The following is a 23,479-nucleotide window of genomic DNA, read 5'->3' on the forward strand; positions in this document are numbered from 1 at the left end:
ATTCTCAAGCTCCACTATTTCCTCTCCACCTCCAGAAACGGAATCTGGACCAACATCTGAGTGTAGTACACTCGAGGTCAGAATCCAGAGGTTCCTAATTCCTGTCAGCTGCTTTCACAAATCATCAGAAACTCTTTTTACTTTTCATTAGGCCAACGTGCGCAGTCCCTATTTGTCCCATTCCTCCTAGCAACAACAAGCAATTAACCATAGGAACCGCAACAGCCTAATAGGTGAACTAACGTTGCGCAAAGATAGGCAAGCATTTGGAACAAGCTCACAATGCATCACAAGTTACAACTCAATGCATTGTGGGATTGCAAATCTGTTCATTTCAACTAAGGAGATTTTGTGTACAGTGAAAAGGAGTTGACCATGTATAGACCCCTGGGCGACCCGGACAACATGAGTTTAACTGGTTAAATGAGGACAAATTCCTTCTCCCTAACAATATTAAAAAGCAGTTTCTCTGTTCATGCATCTTTCCTCGCCCACATGCCCTTACGAAATAAGCACATAGCCTACTAGCATTGGCTAGCATCCAGGGTCATAAAAGTAAAGATCTAGCCTTCAGAGAGCTTTCTCCACAATCTCCAGTTGCAGGAACAGTTATCAATCTAGTACCTCAGTAGATATGGGATATAATTACATTTCTGAAAATCTGATTACAACTCCTCTAATGTATTGAGTGGGCCCGAAGGAAAATGTGGAGGAGACTGTGAAAGGATGCAGTGTAATCATTTATCATTCCTTTGTTATATTTAAATATTTGCAAATAAAATAATAGAGTTGTTACTTTAACATTGTAGTTGAGACTACTTCACACTTTATGTTTTAAAAAACATGTCAGTGGAGACATGTTTTATTACACAGATATGGGGACGCTACAGCATACTGTACAAATTTTACTCTTTTTATTTATGTATTTATTTTTTATTTTTGTTGTACTGTGGTTGTGCCAATGAGAGCTGCTACCCTTCTCTGTGCAAAATGTAGTTGACCTGTAATAGTGACACAGAACCTCACTTTCAATGACATGGCTCTACCTGGGAAAGCTGCAAACTGCAGCAAAAATGTCTGGACTATTCCACATCTTTATCAGAGAGAGGAGGCTGCCTGGGGGGGACACGGCAAAGATATCACCTTCCAGGCTAGGAGTCTGGCAGGTGCATGGTATCTCTGCCGTGTTCCTTCCGGCATCAGCATCAGTCACTTTTCCTGGAAAACTACAAGCGAGAAACGATGGAGCTTGTATGAAAAATAATTTCAACCCACTTCAACTACACCTCTAAACCCGCAATGAGACAATATCACTGATTCTGATTCTGAATGTTGTCATGTCAATGTCATCTCCTCCATTTGCATTCCTTTCAGTGGCGTCTGCGGTTCAGCACCCACTACGAAATTACTGGTGCCTTCAAGGCAATCAAGGTCATATGGTACATCCCCAGGACATCCCCACGCCCCTTACCACTCACTTAGATCAGCTAACACAGGATGTATGTTTGACCCTGCTCTAAAACGCCCTGGCCAACGCTCCACAGCCACACACAGACTCTTCTCCCTTCTCTAAAACACCCTGGCCAACGCTCCACAGCCACACACAGACTCTTCTCCCTTCTCTAAAACACCCTGGCCAACGCTCCACAGCAACACACAGACTCTTCTCCATTCTCTAAAACAAACCTTGGCCAACACTCCTCACATAGACCCTTCTCTAAAACACCCTGGCCAACGCTCCACAGCCAAACACAGACTCTTCTCCCTTCACTAAAACAAAGCTTGGCCAACACTCCTCACATAGACCCTTCTCTAAAACACCCTGGCCAACGCTCCACACAACTCTTCTCCCTCTTAGCTCCCTGGCTGTTGAATAAACTCCCCCTCGTAGTCTGGATTGCTCACTCTACTCCACATTGTCCGTTGCAGTCTGAAAACTCACCTCACTCTAGCACTCTTTCATCAGAGCTGCCATGTCTCACCCTTTGAGTGTGACAGTCACGCAATTTAACCCTTTACCACGCACCACGCCACACATGCCATTTCACACGCATTATAATGATAAATAACAATTTCTCTGCGGCTCCGCCGCGTAATAACGCACGCTCCTCACAAACGGTAAAATAGCCGATCTGCATGCAGCGCTGATATATGCAGGAGGGTAAACAGTGGACCAAAATCGACAGCAGGGTCCCTGACTGTGTGACGCATGGAAATGAGCCATGCGGAGTTTAACATCGCTTCGAAATATTTTTCCCACAGATGTGTTTGAACTAAGAAAATGTAAAAATAAGGAATTTTCCCACATTCCAGTTTTCTGACATATTCCCCAATTTCCACTGAGATTATAGGGTGAATGAATGTGGCCAGACCATAGACTGTAAATAATATGGACAAAGCGTTCGCCGGGTCTAACATGGACGTAAAATGAAGCCTGTTATTCCTGCACTGTAAGTCGCCATCTTTCTAGATCCGTTTGGTACCAGCTGGCCATTGGCTGGCTCCGTTTTGGACCAGCTGGCCATTGGCTGCCCAGACAACGAGGCGGGACTTCCCCCCTTCTTCTCCGTTGGTTTTTATTTTGACTCGAGTGGGAGGGGAATCCCGATCATAGACTGTAACGGTAGCCACGCCCCTCAGAACATACGCGATGGTTTTTTTTCTTTATGGTCATTTTTTTAATTAATGGGACCATAATTTTCCAAAAAGAATATTATGACATTAGAAATTAGACTTTAAACTAGTGACTGGAAGAAGAAAGTATTCATGACCATGTTTATTAAGGTAATACAGTCTAGGTGAAGTTGGGCCAAAATACATGGGCCTCTATGGAGCTATGGGGCTTTTTGGGTCCAGTCCAGCGCCACAACAGGCCATTATTATGAACTACCGATTTCAAATGAGGCTTCACGAAATATCTGGCTGACTGCCCCCCTGGGCCAGACCCATCTTCTCTTTCTGTCATAGTGACATTGTACCATTGTGGCCGCGTACCAGGTGGCATGGTAGTGATGCAACAGGACCCAATGCACTGGGTCGAACAAATGTCAGAAACTTCAGTAGCATTGGGTTCTGCTTGGAGGGCTAGTTAAATATTAAAACGGGCCAAATCGACATAAAAAAAGCAAAAAAAAATCGCCGCCGCCCTTCGGACGGCGTCGAACACATTAAGACACTAGAGTCTCACTCTTGACATTTTCTGAAATATGGCAGCCCTGCTTTCATGTAACCTTTACTTGTCACCTATGTTCATACAAGCTATAGTTATACTAAGCACTGTTATTAGTATTATGTTGGCTACTGTGTGTGTGTGTGTGTGTGTGTGTGTGTGTGTGTGTGTGTGTGTGTGTGTGTGTGTGTGTGTGTGTGTGTGTGTGTGTGTGTGTGTGTGTGTGTGTGTGTGTGTGTGTGTGTGTGTGCATTTTATTTTTCAATTCATTCATTCTCTGTAAGCATGAATACATTTATAATAAATTAATGATCTGTCAATAGATAACCTAAACCTAACCTAAAAGGAATTTCCCCCTTAACCAGAGGAGATATTTGACTTTTGGTCATCAGGCACAGGCTCTGAGCCGCTCTGCTACACATGCGTGTCCATCTGCATGTTGTTGATAAGTGTGCCAGCCAGGACGCAATCATGTGAGTACATACATACTGTACATACATATCCAGGCAGTTGCATTTGTGTGAACCATTGACTGTACAGTACAGTATGTAAACGTGGATGTCACAACATTGTTAATTGATTTGAATGGTCTGGTTTTGAAGCTTAAACAAGGCATTTATGTGTGCTTTGCTCACATTTTGGGAAAAGGCGACCTTTGACACCAACTGCATAGAAGAATAGCTACATGGAGATGAAGACGAGCTATAAACAACATGAAATATTTTCTACATGTCAGATTGCTGCCAATAGCTGTAAACTAGCCTGTTCCATAGTCAGTGTGTCTAAACTCAAAATAATTATGTATGCAACTTTGAGAAATGGATGGCAAGCTGGCGCAATACGATAAAGTATACTATATATATAGGCCTAGTCTATAGTTTCCACAAACAGTGACTGGAAATCAATCAATTTACTATACTGAAAAAACTGGAGGGCAGAAAATCCCCCCACAGTACTGCACAACACTAATTGACACATGATAATGACTGGCCTTCCCCGTGGACATGTTCTTGTTGTCTTACTCTGAAACAATTGTGTATTCTAATTACACTGCAGAGTAGCTACACTACACACCATCTAACTAGGAGTCTCAAATCAGAGTTCTTGTATCCCTTTCCACACATGTACAATCTCCCCAAGTAGCAGAGGAGGAAACATTGCTTATGAATCAAAAAAGGATGGTATACATTTTCATAAATATAGCAACAAACGGAGCGATAGTAACCTGCTTGGATTTCACTCTGGTGTGAAACTTGTAAACATCGTCTTTGAGCAGATAGAGTCACAGCGCCTTTGATGTCTCGGAACAAGATACAAATTGAACTATATTCTAAACAGCTGGTGATAATAATAATGGGAAGGTGATAATCCCATTGTTGTGTGCAAGGGAGTAAACATCACATGTCTCATGTCCCTGTGGCATCTTGGGTTTGTGTCAATAAGAGCTCCATGATTGCCCGCTAGGTGGTAGCATAAGCATGGCACCCGTCCACTCTCACTCTACGATCCTTGTTTCATTTCCGGGTTATTCAGTGAGGTGGGGGCTGTTGTTGTGAGGACATTGATCGTTAGCCGTAAACTCATACAGCTTAACTTTCGTTAGAAGCAGTTACATGTGCGCAGCGATGTTCACAAATGAGACAAATGATTTATGATTGTCGGGATGCGCAGCAGCTCACCATGGACAGCGCTCGAAGCTTTAGAGATACAAGGCTTTGAAAATCCTGTTATCATGGAGGCTCAATGGAGCTGGATTTAAAAATCCCATAGTTGGTGAGGCCAGAGACTCTCCATAGCAACCGGAGTAATGCTAAAAGGTAACTTGACGGTCGCCGCTTTCATATAATTATGGAGTATACGGTTGTCTGCGAACATGTACGTAGTTAGCACGTTTAGTGCCTTAGCCTATACGGCTACGATTATAATTGTAGATAGCAGAGAAAAAGATAAACAAAGTAACTCTTGCATCCCTTTTCTGGGCATGTTGCAATTTGCGAATGGTGATCATTTGGCGAAAACATCGATCAAAGCCACAACATGACACACTGTAAGTTTGTGGGGTGACATATATACTGTAGACCCCTGGGAGATCAACAATCAATCCAGGAGAACGCGGAGTCGGGTCATTCATCACGCAGTCCCTAGGTTAAGCACTCTACGTTGCAATCTGTGTGATTTGACACATTCGACCTTGTGTCAAAATGGGATGAAATAGCAAAGAATCTGCAGAGAGAGAGAGACCTATAGGTAATCATGACCTAGGTAATCATTTGACCCAACTGCATCTCTCACCCAGCGACTGTGTACCCGGTTTGTAGTGCAGTCTTTACTCTACACAAAATAAAAGCCAACTGTTTGAGTTTTTATTTATTTATATATATAAGATGTGAATCAGTGCCTCAGCCTGTTTCTGACCAGTGAGACAATTAAGCCAGGCTATAAAGAAAAATGCCCTGCACCAAGGGTTGTATAGTGAGGTGCTTATAATTATCTGGAAGTAGATAAAAGAATGTTCTATTACTCCCTAACGTATTCCTCTTTCGAAACCGTAGGTCGTAGAGTGTTACGATATCTTAAAACTGAACAACTTGATTTCACTTGAAAGTTTTAAAAGACTTGTAAGGATCTATTTGAAATCTAGCTGTACTTGTTCACTCTGAATTGTTTCTTATCCTGTAATGTATTTGTGTTTTTATTGTATAAATAGTGTACTGTAATCAGGGCGTTATTGGAAAAGAGAGCTTGCTCTCAAATCTCAACTGACTTCCCTTTCAGATCAATGTATTTGATTTTATTTGAAAAGAAAAATTATCATCAGAGCCAATATGCGATGAAAAAAATCACAAGCCTTTTTAACAGTGGGACCTTGTCATCTCAATATAAATAGATAAACTCGTGGATATGAAAAGGACAGTAAAACACTAAAGATTACACACAAGATATAACAACTCTGTTTGTTGTAATTTCTACATGAATGAAACAGCCTTGAATTCTGAACACAAGGCACTGCTGTGGATTCAAGTTGATTACATGGTACTTATGGGACATGTGTCTTGCTTTGAAATGTAATCTTGTCTGTCCATCAAAGCTCCACGTAAGTGGTCGTGTGAAATTCAATCACATTTATCTGGAGTGAAATGGGAGTCATCCCCCTCTCTCTGCCTCCCACCTCACTCTAAAAGCCTCTGGGACCATATATGTACTTATAGGCTGCTGATCCCTTGGTGCTCTCACTACTACGTACACTACATTGGGGATGTCATGATTGCCCAAGTTCCAGGAGAACGCAGAGTTGGGTCATCCATCTCGCAGTCCCTAGGTTACGCTCTGTGTGATTTGACACATTCGACCAATTCAAATACATTGCCTTGTGTCAAAATGGGATGAAATAGCAGAGAATCTGCAGAGAGAGAGAGAGACCTAGGTAATCATGATTTGACCCAACTGCATCTCGCACCCAGCGACTGTGTGTACCCGGTTTGTAGTGCAGTCTTTACTCTACACAAAATAAAAGGCAACAGTTAGAGTTTTTTTTCTTTTTTATATACGTATAAGATGTAAATCAGTGCCTCAGCCTGTTTCTGACCAGTGAGACAAGCCAGGCTATAATGAAAAATGTAATGCCCTGCACCAAGGGTTGTATAGTGAGGTGCTTATATCTGGAAGTAGATAAAATAATGTATTACTCCCTAATGTATTCCTCTTTGGAAACTGCTATAACAGGCCCTTCACGTTTTTTGTGTGTGTGTGTGTGTGAAGTCATATAATATTTAGAGCTGGGACTCGATTTCACTTCATTTCCAGTGCACACAACTCCATAGAAAAATGCGTTTTATCCCAACAGTGATATATAGGCAGGTGATATATAGGCAGCAAGTGCCTATATAAAGTGTCTTCAGTGTGTATATGAATACTCAAATGTGCTTTACATGGCTGGGCATGAGAAAACTAATAAAACAACTTTATTATGGGGGAAGCAAAAAGGTGCGATTCATTTATCAGTCCCGGCCCTAATAATATTATCTAAAAACTGTTATTTCTACATAACAGACCACTGTTTGTAGATTGCAGAAGCTTGCAAGCTAATGATAAAATACATTTAAAATCAATATTTGACGTTGAATTATTAATTTAGTTTTAAGTAGGCCTAGTTGTAATAAGCAGCATATAGTATATTACGACGGGGGTGGATGGGGACATCCATAACTGAAGGGATTATGGATGTATTGTAGACATTATGTTTTAGCAGTATTTTGGAGTTTCCATAGACCAGATGAAATGGCATGTGGTTACTACCAACAAGCTGCCCAGACTGAGCTGCCAACTGTCACAGAATCCTGGATATATTATTTAAAATTAAAACGCATCTAGCCAATGCTTAAATGCTGGAGCAGTGGAGCTCATGTCATGCACCCCTCTCTCTGTCACTCTGTCTCTTGGGGTCCATAAGTATATTGTCCTCTCATTAGTTAAAACATTGACAACATGAGGGGGAGGCGGGGCCTTTAAGTTTGATTACAGAGTTAACTAACATAGTGAGAGTAGTCGAGTCAGATCACGGGCTCACAGGCGCAACCATTTTTCGGACAATATTTTTGTTTAAATTTACGAACGTAACTCTGTTTAATTTGATCCACGCTTCTAGCGTTTCATACATGGTCATACACTGCGACAAATGCATTGGTTGAAATGGTCATAGATGTTTTGGTCCCCCTCTTCATAGAGGGAGTACACGCAGGAAAAGGACACAGGCAGGTTGAAAGGCCATGTTTCCTGGAGAATCCAACACGTCTCAGCACTTACAATCCTCCAAAGAATGGGATTGAACAGGCCTCCCGCTGTTGAGGGAAAAGCATGCACGGAGAGGACCGTGTCATTTTGATGCTAACTTATGAATGTTAAATTAGGCTGTGTCCCCCTCCCATCCTTAGCTCTTTGCTCTTTGCTCTCTGCAGGCAAGCATGATGAATCTGACACAAATAGGTCAGTGCCTTGCTTTGATATACCTCGGCTTATTAGAGAGAACGGAGAAACCTGTCTGCCTGCATGTTCCCTGTTGTCTCTTTGAATCGGAGACTCTCAAAGATATTTTTTCCCCTTGAGCAGCTTATGAAAATGCTCAAGGTTGTGTTTTATTGAATCTTCTTACTTCATCATGACTGACAGACACATTTGTGCAGCTTAATATACCTGTACTCTTATGCATGTTCATACTGGTACCTTGCTTTAATGACACACTGGGACTCGAACCATATTAACCTTCGCTTATCACGTATTATCTAACAGCAAGAGCTATGGAATCTATTAATTCTTAAGGTAAAAATGGAAGCGAGGTCCTCCCTATGTGTCTGTCGTTCTTATTAGGGTGTTGCGTCTTTCTAAGGCTTAGTGTTCGGTATAGGCCCCTGCTGGAGCAGCGCCAGCTACCTCTACCACTCTACGTTGCAGCCCAGACCCCTTTTGAATGATTTAAATGCCCCAGGATTAAATAATAAATAGATGATGGAAAACATGGGCACTCCTTGAGTCTTTGGGGCAGAACCTGACATGTATGGCAGAGAATATTGTACTATATCAAAGCTGCAGTGCGACAGAGCACCATTCAACAATGCATTTCAGGCACTTTTACGTGGCTTTAGATTCCGTCTAAACCAAGGCCCATCGCAAGTCATAAATCTGCCATCCCTCCATCTATTTCAAACGGACTGCCAGCTAGTGTAAACACTGCGAATAATTTAGAGATGTGAATACTTTTGGATTTAGATCTCTTAATTAAATTATCCGTTTTTGCCTTGAGAGCTACTTTCAAAATGACTAGCTCAACAAGATCTATACCCACCAAAAATAATATCCCATTGCTGAAAATTATTATAAAAAATGTACCTGACAGGGTGTCACATATAGGACAAACGCACTTGGAAAGAGAAAATAGAGGGGGAATGGAATTGGTAGGGGCTTTTTTGGGGGGGTATATACAGTACCTTTGTAATAAATCTGATGTTTGTGTGCAGCACTCTTGAAAACAAATGTATGCATTAGGCCCTTTTTGATGTCAATCAATCAATCAAGTCACCTTAACCCATTCTGAACGGTAACCCCTTTTGGTGTTTTAAGCATTATGTAATGCTTTAGCTATTTAAAAATAGCAGATCTACAAGCTCATAGCGCGGCACTACGAGCTCTGCTATTTTTGAAAGATTTTTTCAACTTTACATTTTTCTAACTCTATATTTTAGGGGCATGTTATGTGATCTACTTGGGCACCCCTGTTATAGCGTGCCGAAGTCCTGTCGTCACTCGCTCATCCCCTGGTTCTGCCTTGTTCACGGAAGTCATTTCTCTATGGAGAATAATATGGGGTCATCTTGAAATCGTATCATATAAGCATTGGGGAGGGAGGTGCCTCTGTATCGTTTACGACAGTCAGTCACTTATATTTGATACAGTCTGTTTCTAGCGAAAATGTAACTAATTCAGCAGCAGTAACATTAGCGTTTTCTCAGCGTCAGTTGATTCTTCATATCCATATGAGTGAAATGGCCAGGATGACAAAATACAGGATTTCAAACACTGTTCTTATCTAAAATCCCCCTATGGGGATTACAATGCAAATAAAAAGTACATGAACCTGTGTACTTGTGCCCTCTACCGATATTGACGTCAAACTTCAGTGCTACAGGGTTTGATTTGCTGGTGGGAGGGGTGGGGGTATCTATGCCTCTGCTATAGATGCCTCCCCTCTGTTCAGTCATTTGTATCTCCATGGGGGCTCGCGTTATCCTGGTTCTGGTCAGACTGAATTAAATACATGCATTTCTTTTTGTGAAATGTTGACTGTTGGGATATGTTTTGATATCTTACATCATCAATTTACAATTTAATTAAAAGAAATATATACAAAAAGTTGCTACTCAATGTTTCCAAATTATTGTGTATTTATTTGTACATTTATTTATTTATTCCAAAAATATCTATAACCCCACAACGATAGCTTTTTTTTTGCTTTTTTTTTTTTTTTTTTTTTTAATTGTACCTGAAACTTTTGGACTGAAACAACTTGAGAAAAGATAGAGCTCGCAGGAATTTGGTTGAATGAAGCAATCTCCAGCTCAACTCAAAGCCCTGTGATGTTTCTCCTGCTACTATTGAGTATTCCTTTTGTATAGTGTCGCCACACTTCATTTACCAGAACTAGACCATTGTCTAGTGCTGCTTGAACGTGACTGAGCACAATAGTACCTGAACTGAACTGTCTAGTGCTGCCTGAATGTTAGCGCAAGAAACACAACCTTACCTTGGTGAAAAGGAGCAATTCCATTTGACTGTACATCGGTTTTGTTAATTAAAGATGTGATGCTTAATTCTTACAGAGAGGGAACAATGGAGAAGAAATGGGTTAGAAATTAATTGACAGAGAGAGGAGAGAGACGTATCATAAGTCCCCTGGATGTTGGTGGATCTATTTTTGTCTTGGCAGGGACCGAGCATAATGCATGCTAAAACAGGAAATGAATGTTTGGTTTGAATTAGAATCCATTTGCTGCCATGGACAGCAGTGAATGGGACTCAATATTAGTATTCTGTCTCTCGCCGCCCAGAAGTCCCTGTGAGAACTTTTATCAGGACCCAGAGGAACTCATGCAACAGCTTTTTATCCTTTCAGAGAAAGTCTAGAAAGTCTGCCACCATGCCATGAGGAGAATGATGGCTTAACAATGGTAATGGTGTGCAGGCACACTGCTGTCCATATTTTCAAAACAACTATACAAAAAAGTTATGAATTCTGTTTCAATGTTTTACAAGACACTATAAATTTTGTGCACACATTTCCCACGGCAAATTCTATACCCTAAAAACACTTTCAAACTGGCATCCTATTTTTGACAGAGCGCATGACGTGCTTCGATGTGGACAACATAGTGAATCATTCGATTCCCTACCTACTGCATAGAACATTGGTTTGACGTCAGGACTTCAGGTGTGCCCAGCTTTGCTGTGTACAAAAAGTTGAAAACCAGTAAGTGAATCTTGCTGTGACTGTGTATGGGTCAATGGTATGTGGTGAATAGAATCCTAACCAATCCTCTCTTTCATTCCTCATTTCAGGGGGCGGGTTTGGGGATGGGGGGATTGTGGGGATGGGGGGCACTGGGACAGCTCCCACTATGAATGGGAGCTCTACAAAGCATTCCTTTTCATGAGAATGAATCCCCTTTTAGCCAAAGTTCTCATCCACGACCAGTGAGGCAAAGACCTGGAACTAATTACACTAACGAGTTCACCCAGAGCCCCATGTTGAGCAGTAGAATCATTAACAAACATTCAAAACACAGATGTACGTGCAAACATAGGCCGCCCTGCACGTACGCGTGTGTGTGCGTGTGTGTGCGTGCGTGCGTGCGTACACAGGTACAAACACATTACAGATTTCATCAGTAAAGTAAAGACCTAGTGAAAAATCGATTATTCATTTTTTCTGCGTGAGGTGTGCTGTCACTATACAACACTATATTCAACATTTTTTCTCTTGACAGCATGTGCCTGCCCTAAACCAACTCTGACAACCGCATAGGGTATATAGATTCCATACCAAAAGACAGTATAGCCTGTCGTGACAGAAACTGAACAAGGAGGCATTTAAATCTAAATGCATATTTTTTGCGTCGAGAGAACAGAACAGAACAGCACAGAAAAACACGTTGTTGGCACTGAGCCCACTGCAAGGAGAGCGCCTGTGCCAGCCAATACTCCACGAGGGACTGACTGACAATAAGTAGTGTGCGAGCAGCGGGGAAGCAACACAGGCTCCAGGGATCGGTCACAGTCCAAGGTTGACAGTACTGAGCCAAAAACCAGGCCAGCTGGTGGGTGGTCTAATTGGGGTGTAAGAAGGTAGGCTACAGTGAGTGCACTGGGGGTTTGTAAAACGTGACAGATGAAAAAGGAAAAAAAAGATGGTGCTGTCTGTTACAAGAACACCAGTGATTCTCAACCTTTTTACCGACCCCAATTGTGGATTTGGCCACTATATAGTCCCCCATCTGATGAGATTTGTTTTATAGTTTATTTCCATGGTCTGTAATTTGGTAAATCATGTATTGTACTGTAGGATAACAGTGAAAGCCTTTATAAGAAATAACTAATATTGTGCATTCTCTAGGCCTACTAGTCTAGGGGCCCTATCTTGCGCCACCCGTACCCAACTAGATGATCTACAATTCTACATTGACATGTTGTGAGCTTGTAGATCGGCTATTTGAACTATTTTAAAACGTTTTTCAAAGTATGCCAGTTTAGGGATAAGGGCGCAAGATATAGCCCTATACAATATGTATTTACCAGTATGTAAATAGGCCTACTGTGTGGAGATCTGAAGATTATAACTATATGCATAATTTAGCCGGTGACCCCCTGGAATACACTTAACGACCCCTGGGGGGCCCCAAACCCCACATTGAGAACCACATGTTACTGTTTGGGTAGGAGCTATAGGACATAGACAGATCTGAGCATACCGGTATATGCAAATGAATACTGAAATGTGAAGCACACTCAAAGCAAACTCGGTGTAGCCTAGCTATCCCGCTGGGGAGACCTTTACATGTATGACACTGTCAGTGGCACGACCTCATTCCACTGATTCCAGACAGGTGCGACTGAATATCCTAATATAGGCTAGCCCATTATGTCAAAACCAAAACTTGCAGTACAAGCTCCTATAAGCTTCAACCTTCAAAACATAGGCTAATTATTAATAAATCAGAATAAAGTAGCCTAATGTTTCCACTTAATAGCGATCATATTTTTTTCCTTATAGCCATTTGGTTAAATAACTGAGGCATGCACATAGAATAAACCACAGGCAAACTTTCAATGACAAACGATGCGAATTCACACATAACTGACCTATATTTTTCGTGACATTATTCCCATTAATCATCGGTAGGCTAAGGTTGGGCTGCTGCTCATGATTGCCCAAACATATCAAAGGAACAATTATCCTCCCGACAGTTTCCCCATGCAAATTGTCTTTCAGATATTAGAAATAATATTATATGCATACTTACCCAAGACAGGGCTACAGACAGCGATTGGGACTTTCCTTTTGTTCTTATTCGCTTCACGCCCGGTCGTACAGCATTGCAAGACTGCTGAATGAATGAAGTAGAGGTTCCTTATAGTAGCGACGCGAGTCGATGTCCCCGAGGAGACGACCGGTAGGCCTATAGGCTACAGATATTTATTTCAAAGCGCTTGCCCTGAGTTCTGACAGTTCTGCACGAATAATACAACCTGCGGATAGTGTTTCTTTCCTAGAATCAGAGGTCTGGACAGCTCCGGTGCTGAAATCTTTCCCCCGTTCTCGTCCACTCTCCTTGAGGAGAGAGAGCTCGTCGTATTGTTTTAGAGTTCCAGCCTAGCGTCCTTGGACCTTGACGCACACTTTGCAGATGACCAAACCACAACTTTGGATCACGGAAGGCATCACCGTAATTACATTCCCCTCCCGCAAGACCCCGTGAGTCAGTCGTGAGCATTTGGGGTTAATAAATTAATTGTGAGCTCCATATAGACGCTACTCAATCTTGGACGGTCGCGTCTGACTCTTCATTGGCCAGAGCCCAGTTCTGGAAAAAATGACGTTTGCAGACATACTTCTTCCACAACCAATAACTTTACGTTGAAATGTAAAACGTCATACATCGATGTTGGAAGCGCCTGTCCCGTCGCGTGCGTGCGTGTGCGAGTGCGTGTGTGTGTGTGCGCGCGCGCGTCACAGCAGTGAATCCTGGGCGTCGATGGGCTAGTACGCTGCCAGAGCCCAGAGGGTGTTGTGATGTGACTGTTATGGGAAAGATTATGAGATACTGCAACTCACAAACGGCTTAATAGAGAGCCATAGCTCTTCTTTATTTTAAAAGAAAGTTTATATATTTGTAGAAAGAAATAGAAAAATTAGTGTGATTTTCTTTATGTACAGCTTTTAGTGTGTGTCCACAAACTTTGTCCTACACAAGCATTCAATTCCCATCCACAATGAATGGAGAATTTTATGCCATAGTGTAAACACAAGCATTGCGTGACACAAACATTGATAGGGGGCTTTCAACTCTCAACTGCATTCTGGGAGGATGATGTATGATGATTTTTAATATGATTTTTAATATTGGATTGGAACAACAACAAATTAAGCTGAACTCCAAATAAGCCCAGCTGGTCACTGAGTGAATGCTGGGGTGCTTACCCCAGAAAGTTCACATAAAGGCTAAACACCACCACGATTGGGTAGGCTACTATCACTATCAGAGAGAGAGAGAGAGAGAGAACTGCCGTGCTGAGTGTGTGACTGCAATTACACTACCAGCCTATGAAATCAATCAATCTAGTGATCCAGCACACATACTTACAGTATATAGCTTTCTCTAGAAGCATACAGTAAAACACAAACAAGAAATGAAATGAAATGAATGAAAACACTTCTCTCCTTGGGGTGCATAACCTTTAAGCAGAGGAAAGAAGTGTTGCACAAAGTGCATGACCTAAGGCTAGCAAGGGTCACACAGCGAGGCCACGGAATGCTGGCAGTTATTCATTGGAGACAGTCACTTCCCACCTCTGGAGACAGATACATGGAGAGCCAACATGAATAATAAACCAAATAAAATAACCGAAAAGTTCAGAGCGCTACTGAAACTGAGAGCATGGAAATGGCACAAGGTTTGTTTTTACATTGAAGGGTTTCGCTGTTTCTGTAGTGAAATGTCTCATAAGTAGGGTGCAAGTTTGAGAGTAAAAGATCTAGTTCAACCCTGAGATCCTGATTGGAAGTGTTAATTTAATTTAATTTAATTGTTAATTTAACCGCGTTATCCCTGGTGTTCCTTGGGGCAGATAAAAATATATAATTATGTAATAATGATAACTAGAAATGCACTCTGTCGAGGTGTCTTGCACACAAGTAGGCCATACATAAGTAGGCCATACATGGCCTTCTTGTGCGCAAGCAGAGCGCGCAAGTATGGCTACTAACTAATGTCTATTACAACTTCTGTTCTAAATCCTTTATAATCCTTTATAACCCCCAAACACCTTGTACCTTCCTGGACAAAAATGTCCTAACAGGCAATTTCAAATGTGGATCCTGTGCACAGTGTAACTTCACCACCAGATGTGACACGTTTAACCATCCACACACAGGCAAGGCCATCAAAATCAGAGGAACAATCACGTGCTCAACTACAAACGTTATATACATGTTGACGTCCCCGTGTGGCATATGTGGGACAAACCAGTAGAGCCCTAAAAACACGTATTAGTGAATAGATCCAACATCAGAAACACCAATCCCAAAAGCCCAGTAGCCCAACACTTTAATAAAATGGGCCATGCCGTGGCATCGCTCCGATATGTGGGCATAGAGAGGGTGCAGCTACCCCGGAGAGGTGGAGATATCCATAACCTCCTCCTAAGAAGGGAGGCATATTGGACCTACACCCTCCGCACACTACAACCCCATGGACTAAATGTGAAACAACCCCTGTAAAAGTGAGCAAGGACTTAGCAATCAGATTCTCCTGTGTGAACTGAACTGCATGTTGACCCTTCATTCTATTCTTTTTGATATTTATATTTATTTTGCTTTTGTGAAGTATACTTCACTTCCACTCGAACCATTGATTGATCTTGAATGTTAGCCTTCATGTGTCTCTTACCTGTTCCCTTTGAGATTGCCCAAACTGTAAACTACTTTTGGTACCAAAAGCTTTTTAAATCTTAAATAAAAAAATGCAAAATCTCAAATGTATAAAAAATATTTAAAAAATGTATTTAAAAAATACTAAAACAGTCTGTAACAAGCAAAAAAACCAGCAAGTTCTTTTGAAACTGTGTTGCCTTATTGTAAACTTGCTTGCTGTGGTGGTCATTCATGTTCATATTTATTGTTATATTTATTGTCATGTCACTTATTGGTGTTAGTGAATCACCTGCCCATGCAGTCGTCATCAGTCACGTGATGTGACGACTGGGTTAAAAGGGAGTTGTCACATATTGCCGATTGTCACCTGATGAAGGCTGTTCACGGCCGAAACGTTGTGTCTTATTTATGGTGTATTGAATAAAAAGCAAACACCTTGGAGCAAACCTGTGTGCGGACTCTCCTCTCTTCACTAAATCCTTTATTGACCTTATACCAACCTTGAAACACCGGCATATGACCGACATACGCAGCCAATTACAGTACTTGCTCGCTCTCCTTGCGCAAGTAACAAGTAATACTATAATTATGATAACATCCCCCCCTGAAATTGCCAATCATGTTTGGGCATACTATTTTATGTCTGATAGGGGTTAACAAATGGGTCCATTTGACCATGTTCTTAGAGTTAAATCAACACTCTGCATGGTGAATACATATACCATACACATCATGGATTCATGGCTACAGTATGTGGTTAATTCAAAGCCTGCTGGTTCAAATGGAAGGCTGTGCATTATTGATGAAGAGGTAAATGCACAATGACCCATGGGTCTCTGGGTGCATCGGCCTCTCTTCTCTGCTGAAGACGAAGTGAAACCTGATTCATACTTCGCTGTACGACGGTGTGTGGCATACAGAGAATAGCCGTTGTACAAGCTCACAACACTTGTTATGAGCTTGTCGACCGGCTATTTTTGGCACGCCGCACCATTGTGCAACCAGGTATAAATTATTAAGCATAATTGCCAGTTGCATTCTACATTACAATGCATGGAAACCCAACCCCGGCATAACCCACCATGTCATTTTGTCCCCTGAAGTCCCCTTCATCCATTTGTACGTGAATACGCTACAGTATAGATTTCTACAGTATGCATTCCTGGGTTGTGATGGAAGGTGGTCACTGGACCTTGGGGGTTGGGGGAAGAAGTAAAATAAATCAAATGAGACTGTTCAGTATGTTTTTTTTAAACAATCGGAAAATCTACTGGACGAGCCCTCATAACAGCCTGTCCGCTTCAATGAATTGTCTCATAATAATCATACTTAGTGTGCTTTGAGGCCAGCACAAAGTCAAATCGTCAAGTCCAGCTGCATTCCTATTAGCATTCTTCATCCAAGCTCTGAGTGTTTTATGTCTGCTGTCAGTATAGTCTGGCATTAATAGCATAATGCTTTTACTTCAGCTTTTTACGGCACCTTGTGTGAAAGCAAATTCCTTGCACGGATCCATTACCTGGATATACAGTGTTTCTTCAGATTCTGTTTATTTTGTCTTTTCTGCATTTTAATTCTGAAGCATCAGGAGGCTTTGGCGATAAAAGTGGAGTCATACTGTGGCTGATGTGTACTAACCGTTTGTTTTGTTGTTGTTGATTGTTGTGACAAATTCATATTTCTCTATGTTTCTGATCTGCCTGCCTGTGTGATCAGTGTCATTATACTGTATCACTTGGGATGTTGCAATGACAAAGGAATTTCCGCAGACGGCTCACTGGACTACTGCCACCAGTGTCATTTATCATACTGAATATCTGTAGTATAACATGAGGCCTACAGACTTGACTATACTGTAAGGGTGTCATTGCAAAAAAATCAATCAGACGACTGCAGTTGAGTCAGAACGCTGCTGCTCAAGTCCTTACTAATGCCCAGAAAGTGGGGCATATGAATCCAGTTCTTAAATCCTTAAACTGGCTCCCTGTGTGTTAAAGAAATAAAAAATACTGTTGGTCTATAAAGCTTTGAATGGTTTTGGGCCTTATAGAGTTTATGCTTCACATATCTGGAACAAACTCCCAGAAAACTGCAGCTCTGTTGCCACTCGTATTTCTTTCTACAGTAAAAGGACCTTTATAGTTGCCGCTGCCTTAATTTGATTGAGTTACTTTAATTTTATTTTTTTATTTCTCTTCTGCACTGTAATATTTACTTCTTTGGATTTATGCATCCTAAATGTCATTGTTAGTTTCCTTTGCTGTGTAAAGCACATATTGCCTTACTGGTGAAATGTGCTATAAAAATAAATAATAATAATAATGCCTTGCCTTGCCTTGCCTTGCCTTGCCTGCCTTACATCTCAGGTACGTCCAAAATCAATCAGCCAGTCAGATCAAAATGATAAGACACTTCCCAGCTATTTCAATAATTCTTCATTATAACGTACTATAAATGCACAAAATCTCGATAATGTCCATCCGTCTATTGAAAGCTACTGACTAGATTGCCATGGAATTTGCTGTGCACCTTCATGCTACAAGGAGAATTATTATTATTTTTATTATTATTTGTGTGTGCATTGTGTGTCCTTATGTTGCTTTGAGGAAACTGTCCATTAGTCTCATGGACATCCTCATCCTCAGCATGACACAATATGCAACCTTTTGTGCTCAATGTGGTGCTTGGCTGCTTGCATGTTTACAGTACATACACACTGTTCATTATCCTTTTGGCTAAAGGACTCTGATACTGTATGGTTTCTCTGTTTTCACAGGAGACTGAATATTTGTCATTTCACTCAGTTGTGTAGCAAGGTCCAAGCACATGCACCAATACAAAACATGGACTTGGACAATCTTAGAATAGATGTAGTAGCACAAGCAATATGTCTTACAATAATATATCAAGGGCAATAGACGAGACAAATGGCATAGAAAAGATAAAGTGGAGACCTTCTGTATTTATGTTCATTCCATTCTGAGATAAAGGGGGGGACATCTGCAGAGCCATGGATGGAGCCCCTAGCAAATCATATCCTAGTCCTGGCTTCCACGGCTTACATGCATATTAGTATCCAGATATGACTCTGCAAACTCAAGTATGAATAATGATGTCCTATAGGTCTGGTGGATGAAAATGCTATAGCATTTCCCAATACTGAGAGTAGTCTATATTCCAATTAGGCAGTTTTGCATTATTTAGCCAGACAGCAAAGTGAGAATCAGGAGGAATCAACACAATCAACGCTGGTGCAGATTGTGTGGTTAATGGTAGGTTCCTATATTAGAATTATTACTACAGTATGTTTGGATATGCTGACAGCTCTGTGTAAAGCTGGTTTATTTCTCAATGCAAATAAATTATGCTGACACATGCAAATATTTCACTGGAGACAAAATGATGAATAACTTACTGTCACATATTGTCGTTAGTCGTTTTGTCAACGTTTTGTTGAATGACTTGTTATTGTCTTGCATCATCAAGTAATTGATTCGTTGATTCATTCATCTCACCAAATCCAAACAGGTTCAAACATGCCCTATAATTCATTTGAAACAGCCAAAACAAATTACGCTTAATTGCCTGGAGGCCATGTTTAGATATTTTGTAAGCCTGGCTATCTAAAATGCTTTATTTTATTCTGTAGATCTTAACTATGATTAGCCAACTGTGAAGGCTATAAAAATAAAGCTTTATATACATTTGATGTTGCATGATGATTACAATAACTGCAGAGGGCTTGAGGTTGTGAACGTCAATCTTAAAGATGTGAAGTATGTCACGGTGTGGACATGGAGGTGTTGGACCCAGATGCAGAGCAACCAGTCACAGGCAGAGGATGAATATTCAAGTGGTTTTATCTCAAAGAAATCACAAGGAACAATATACTTGGAAATAACTAGGAATAACTATAGGAATAACTAGGAATACACACAAGGCACTGACCACATCATTCACAACGACAAACTGACAAGGGACTGAAGTTCTGAACACACTGGAGTATATAGACAAAGACTAACTAGACACAGGTGAAGTGAAACAGACAATCATAGGCTAACGGGCAAAGAGAACACAGGTGACTAGGGTTACACTAATATAGGGAGGTCTATCTCTAGGTCGTCTTCAGACGAGCCCGAGCTCCATCGTCGCTTCCAGTCATCCCGTTTTCCATACATCTTGCCAGCTCGTTGGTGCTTTGCGCTCCTGCGTCTTTCTTGAGTACATCCACAGATGTTAATGTGGGACATCCTCTTGATCGATGTGTTGGTTCCCACAGCACTACTTTGCTGGCTAGCTGTCCTTGATGTCTTTGGCAGTGTCCTGCTACTCTCATTCTCCTGGCTGCTACCTTCTGGCTCACCCTTGGTATTACATGGGGTATTGGTAACATGTACGGTCTTGCTGATGTTAAGTACTGCACGCAGCATTCTGGTGTATCACCCATCTAGAGACTTCTGCAGGGTTGGCTTCAGGGTAGGAGGTAGCCCTGATCCAAGGCTTACAGCGAGTCTCTCTCTGACGCCTTGTGGAAGTACCTTCCACAGCCCTCTGGTCATATTTCCACTCCTCCTGTCGCGCTGTTTTTCTAATACCAGCAAATAAACAAAACGACGTAACCACTCACCGAAACAAAGCCTGCTAGACCTTGGTAAAAGTCTATTCTCGTAACTGGGAAGCGTCTCAGGTCCCCAGTTTCTCTCTAAAATGCACTTTGTGCCATTTTAATAACGCAATGTACCCTGAATTTAACTTCCAGTAACGCTATCCTACACTCGCGAACCGCCAGTAATGTGATCCTGGCGGTTCGCGAGTGTAGGATAGCGTTACCGTAGTTAAATTCCAGGAGGGTCCAGCATTCGTTGCCATATAGAAGAACAGATTCCATCGTTGCATAGAGGTGAGACAAGGCAGGGGACAGCAAACAAGGCAGATAGGAAACAGAAAACAAAATAAGAGTACACAGGTGTAAAGTAAACTCTTAACTGTAACTAAGAAACAAGGAAATACAGTACAGTACAAAATCACAGGAAATCAACCAGTAAATTAAAACACTAACTAAAAACCAAGGAAAACATGAAAAATACAAAAGGGACACAGAACAAGTCACGACTCACGGACCGTGACAAAGTACAGTACTTTATAGTACAGTATAAATGGAGATGTGATCTATGTTGAATGCTATCTCTAACCCTAACCTAAACATAACTGCAAGCACGGGAGCAGCGCATGTTCGCCAACCTTAATGCATGTTCGCCAACCTTAATGCATGCATGTTCGCCAACCTTAATGCATGTTCGCCAACCTTAATGCATGTTCGCCAACCTTAATGCATGCATGTTCGCCAACCTTAATGCATGCATGTTCGCCAACCTTAATGCATGTTCGCCAACCTTAATGCATGCATGTTTGCCAACCTTAATGCATGCATGTTCGCCAACCTTATTGCATGCATGTTCGCCAACCTTAATGCATGTTCGCCAACCTTAATGCATGGTTTAACTATAACGGGAGGTCGGACCACGGGGCAGTCCTCCTTGAATGGTTATCTTACCTAGTGCTGGCACCATTAGTGCTTGATTAGAGGCTTGTTGAATTTCACATTTCCATTGGCCATAGTTTCAGTGGCTGCATGGTGTCTCTTTCATAACATGTACAGTATGACTCAAGTATGTATAGCAGGTATTGTACACACCGAGGGCTAAATCCTGTTTTGTCTACAGTACTTAAGGTTTATGCAAAATATGTAAGTACTTCAACATGTATAATGTAGCATCCTTAGCATGACTGATAGGCTATATCCTGCAAACATCTGTTGATGCCAAGATTGTTGCCAGGCAACAGATTTGCTCACTGGCTGATCAGAATTAGCTCCAGTCTGTTCAACTCTCCAAAGTTAATAATGTGGGTTTTAGACTTGGTAACCTGCCTGGAAGAGATTTAGGGTTTCCACTATTGTGGACTTAAATTGATATGTACTGTATGCTCTTGTTTGTATTGGTGACTGCTGTTTCTTGAATGACTAACATGATGACCTTTAACTGGTTTTCGCATCTTGTTACATAAAGTGTGTGTGTGTGTGTGTGTGTGTGTGTGTGTGTGTGTGTGTGTGTGTGTGTGTGTGTGTGTGTGTGTGTGTGTGTGTGTGTGTGTGTGTGTGTGTGTGTGTGTGTGTGTGTGTGTGTGTGTGTGCAAGAAAGTGTCATCAGAGATTCACATTTTTACAAGGAAGCCACGTCGCTATTAGGCCTAGACCGTATTCCATTTCTTTCCACTTTGCTCTATTCTACCATATTACATGACTTTGCTGCTGTCTGTCCATCCACATGTGCAACTGTATTTGTGTCTGTCCTCCTAGGTCAGTACACTACTGTATACAGTATTATTGTGGAAGCCTATCGATCCATCCATAATCCAATCACAACCTCAGAATTATATTGCATGGAGAGGATGTTTGAAGCCTTTAGGAATTTAATTCTGGTGTATCAGCTACGTTTGTATACCTTGACATTACAAGAACGGCATCACATATCTCCCTAAAATTATGTTTTTGGATTTTATTTCTTCTGAGCGGGAAGACTGGAGAGTTAAACTTAGGGTTGGTATCAAAGTAGGAATCAAATCCAAATTGGTAGCTTAGGTGGCATACAAAGGAAGGACTAAAATAATTTAATTATCCAGTAATTTTCTTACAAATGAAGTGTAAACCTGCATTGTGTTGTGTTGTATGGAATAAGCAGTTACTATTCATTACATTTTTAAAGTCGTACATTTAGGTTACAGGGTTTGGTTAATTTAAATTCATAGTGAGTGAGGAGTTGGAACCAAATGCAAGACAACTGATCAACTGAAATAGACACATGGACTACTGTGGACAGAACCCAGCTGAATCAACTGACATTCAACAAAAGGATCTAGGCTAGATTAGAACACAAACAAGACACAGGTGACAAGGGATAACAATAATCAGGGTGTTTAGGCGGTGCCGTGTCATTAGTCAGAACGTTAATTGTTCCGAAATTACTATCCCTATCAACCTTAATGCATGTTCGGACTAACGGGACTTCAGATCTATGGGCAGTTCCCGGTTTTCTACTATCGGGTCGCAACTCGAACTGGGCTGAGTCGGCTAATGCGAACTTCGCAACATTTGACACGGCAACTCGCTCGCTTTCGCTTGCTCGGTGGTGTCTCTCGTGGCTCAAGTTCACTTGAGACGGCGCCCCTCCGTCGTGGTCTAAAAGTAGAGAGCGAAGGCCTGGGCCGTGGCTCAGCGGTCCAGGCACCTTGGCCGGTAGCCCAAGTCTGGCAGTGTGCCGCGGGTTCGACTCCCGATCCCGACGGCCTTTACTGCATGTCACTCCCCCACTTTCTCCCCCTTTTCCTGTCAGCCTGTCTGTCCCTCTATACAAAAATATAAAATAAAGGTGCAGAAAACTGTCTCTGTTAGACAAGACTGGTAACGGCTACAACATAGAGTATATATGAATAGAGAAGACACCCGAGTTCTCCTCCCATCCACTTGCATTAAGTTGCTCAAAAGCGCATGAGGCATTTTCACTCCTCCTTCCTGGTAGGAACAGAGTGCATTCTGGGACGGATTGCAATGGTGA

Source organism: Protomyctophum parallelum (assembly GCF_964188405.1).
Source record: "Protomyctophum parallelum genome assembly, chromosome: 21".
Lineage (NCBI taxonomy): Eukaryota > Metazoa > Chordata > Actinopteri > Myctophiformes > Myctophidae > Protomyctophum > Protomyctophum parallelum.